This window comes from Aptenodytes forsteri, unplaced genomic scaffold (assembly GCF_000699145.1).
Source record: "Aptenodytes forsteri isolate BGI_AS27 unplaced genomic scaffold, ASM69914v1 Scaffold270, whole genome shotgun sequence".
Taxonomy (NCBI): domain Eukaryota; kingdom Metazoa; phylum Chordata; class Aves; order Sphenisciformes; family Spheniscidae; genus Aptenodytes; species Aptenodytes forsteri.
This window is the reverse complement of record NW_008794631.1, coordinates 971,919-975,882: the sequence shown is the minus strand read 5'-3', so window position 1 is coordinate 975,882 and position 3,964 is coordinate 971,919.

Sequence of the window (3,964 nt, the reverse complement as noted above, 5' to 3'; positions counted from 1 at the left end):
TTCGGCTGCAGCACTGGCTATTAATGATTACACATCTGGGTATACAGAAAGCCTCTTAAGGATTTACCGAGACCTGACCAACCCCAGTGGGGTTTACTTATTAACATATAAACAAACGGAGAACTGGAATTACAGGACGCACGCCGTGCATAATTGCCTTGCTCCTGGTCATCTGAGCAGTCGCTGCTGGTGCCTGCAAGCGGAGGGGTGTAAGGGCGGGAGGGGCGTTTGCTTAAGGCTCCAACTCCCTGGCGTAGGAAATACATCTTACGATCTGTCAGCTCACCAGCTTGCATCTGTGAATTTTGTACAAACAATGTATTAGATGGTGCATTTTTCAAATAGTTTAACATTACTGGAAATCTGCTGTGTTTCCCATGCCGCAAGTCCTTCACAAGGATGAAGGAAACTACCATGAAGGTTGTACCTCACCTCACTTAAGGAAGTAATCGTTATTGGTATGAGTACATGACTAAGGGTTAGGCTGCCTTCCTGCTTCTACGGATCTATATTCCCCGCTACACAACTGTAACTGCACAAAGCAACCATTTTCTACCTTAAACAATAAGTGCATGTGTGTGCCTCTCACAAGGATCACATCATTGGGTCGTAATCTATCAAAGCCTCTTTCTTTAGATAATTGAAGTAATGGATGTATACCAGGACGATACAGTAAACACACTACAAAACAAGAGATGCTGTATTTTTCCCATAGCAATTGTTCAATAGAAGCCTGTGTTCATAACTTTTACAGCATTTTATAAGCATTTGCTTATGAATATAGCTCTTTCTTATTGTTGCAGAGCATTTTTTAAACAGCAAATGGCAAGACTTGAAAGGGGGCCAAGAGGTATACATTTTATCTTGCTTATTCCTATTTACATGTTCATAGGATAATGTTGTAGGTGGCAGCCAAAGACAACATCCATGATGGCGGTGACAATGATAGGATAGTTGGTTACCGTGCTGCTTGTGAGTTTGCAAGGGTTTTCTTTTTCGTGACAGCCCTCCTCTGAATACAGAAAAGTGACGCAAATACAGGCCTGATTCTGGAAACCTTTATTCAGAGAAGCGGCCCTACTGACTTGGTATGTCTCAAAATAGGAAAGGGTTGATGGACAAGACATCAGGGCCCAATTAGACGTGACACCAGATGCCTCATACTATTGTTAGCATTTGTATTACCATTGTGTTGGGCCGTTTCTTGTGCTAGCAAACAAAGCAAAACGGCAGCATTTACAAAAAGATCATCCAATGTAAAGGGCAACAGATGTCAAAGAGGCAACAAAGTCCAAGGACAGGAGACGTTACTGGTCAGCACGACAAGCAGCGGTCAAAGAGCGGTCAAGATGCTGGTAGGCATTACTGCAAAGCTAAGATTTAAGGATGGGTTTGAAGGAGGATACTGTGCTTATTATTCACTGCTGAGCATCCTCAGCCTCCTATCTTGCAAGAGCTAGATTGTTTACAGGAGTGGGAGTTTAGGACTTCGCCCAGTTGGTATAATGAAACTGGTTGTTTTGGCAAGCGATCGCTTGGTATGCAAAGATCTGTTACGTTTGCACTGCAGCTCAAAAGGATGCTGCATGCATTGGGCCGACTGAGCAAGTGCGATTCAGTCTGGAGATGCACCATGTGCCCTACAAACCCAGGAGGTATTGGAGTTGCCGTGCAGGAGCAAGTCAACAGGGTACAAGCGCAGTAATTCCACCACATCCCATGCTGGAGCTAATGCTATGTGCAAATTCACCTAGTGAGTCACATCTGCTTGCATTAAAAAAAAAACAAAATAGTCTTCATATGTCTCACTGGCAAGAAGACACTGAAACTGGCTAGGCTGGTTGGGAACCAACCTGGCGGCAACCCTAGTTAGCAGATTTTGTAAATAAGGTGAGTGGGTTTTGTTTCTGTATCTGAAGACAAGAAGGACACAGATGGGTTCTGAGTTATGGCAGGTAGCGTTCTACATTTAAGTTTGCAAAGCTTTTTATTAATTTCACAAAAAGCAGTCACAAAAATGTATCTTCTTTCAAAAGAATCAAATAAATAGAATCTAAAGAGTCTTGAAATTTACTTGTCGAGTTCAGTTTTTTAAAGTTTAATGACAGATTTAGTGAAGTCTTTTCCTTTTGAAGGACGAACAGCAGATCGCTACAGGAATGGAAAAGTTTGGATTTATTATATTGTACACAGAACACAGTATTCTTCAAACCTCAGGGACCCATTTGCATTTGCTTTATTTCTTCTCAAAATGAACACAATTTTGCAGAATCTTCCTAACCCTGTAAATTACCGTATGAAAAGAGACCCCCCACACACACTATTCACAACACAGAAAAATGGGACATTAACCTCACAAAAAACCCACTGGCTTGCATCTTGCTTCCTCATTAAGCCTGTGCCAGTTTTGCAGTAGATTTCAAAGGTGCAAGCTCACTTTTGTTTTTCCAATGATCAATCCACGAAGTGATGTCTTACTTAGAAGGAAATTACTTAAAAAACATCATGCCCTTTTTGAAGATATCCCCATCAGTTACATACTATTTTCTCAACATTGCATATCTGAAGACCAAGATAAATGGTTTTGAGCAATTTGAAGCCCTTGCTACAAGAGAGAAGACAAGTATTATTCATATTGTTTGTTTTCCCACAATGTATTTTTATGGGAGAGCTGCGGGGACCATATTTTGTATTCAGTGAGCAACTTCTGTGGTGTAAAATGTCTCTTTTTGGTATTCAAATAACCACGAAAGCAATGTAGCTGTATCTCATTGCCATGGACAATACCACCTAAACCAACCAGAATGAAAAAAAAGGTTATTTCTTACCTCATCCATTGTGAAAGACACAGATTTATGAGAAAACATTTGGCAGTCCTGTGACCAACGATAATAAAAATCTCTTTCCCTTGGGCATCCGAGAACCACAGTATATTGTAACACTTCCAGTTCTTAAATAGCGCTGAACCACATTGTGCAGGGCTGCATACCTTTCTGAAGAGATGATGCGTTTTCCTTCTTGTCGTAAAAAGTATTTGTTTATCAATCAAATGCACCCAAAAAAGGAAAGTCAGACATCAGACAAGAAAGAATTAGATGGAAATCGGTGAGAAATAAGGATAATCTTAGCGTCTTCATTGTTGCTCCTGTCTGCCTTGCTACGACTCTACCTACAGAAATACTGCATTATTGAAAGTTTCCCTTTTGCTGCTGAAATGAAAATTGCTATTTTCATCCTTCTAGTACCAGGACATGCTCTTAAAATGTACTCTTAATAACAGCAGAAACAAATTATATCATAGGCACAACAAATTTATATATTTTTCCCTTTTTGCCAAGTACCTTTCCCTACTAGAGAAGTGTACTGTGCCTTGTGTGAAAGAAAAGGCAAGGAACGGACCATACAATTCGTAACACAAAATAAAGTATGTTAGGTTTCAACTCACACATCATAAATACAGGTCTCCAGTATTTCAGTTTGGGCATAAAATATCCCAGAGTTTAGAAAGCTCCAAAGATACCTGTCCCAAACATAAAAAGGAAATACAGTGTTGAGAGCTGTATTGGAAAAGGAAGGGCAAAAGACATTTTTCTGCCTCTCTTGGAGTCCATCCTTTCCCAGTGTCACTTCTTTGCTGCAGCGGGTGTTTACCCCGACTCGTAGCAGCGTTTCAGAGGAGCCAATTCAGGGTCTCGGGGATGTCCTAGACCAGCCCAAGGGGTAGGGCTTGTCAGTGTGATTCCCAGGGCGTACGAGCACCCCTTTGGCCTCCTGGAAGGATCGTACCTGGTGCCTGCGTCCCTCCCACCAGCCGTGTTCAAATTGTATTTTATATTTTAAAAAAAAGGTTCTCATTCATTTTGGGGGACCCGGGCACCAAATTACCCCTTGCTGACGGCAAGAAAGGCCAGGCTTCGGGCCCGTTTGCGGGCCTGACGGTGGAGAAACGACCGGCTCGCCAGCG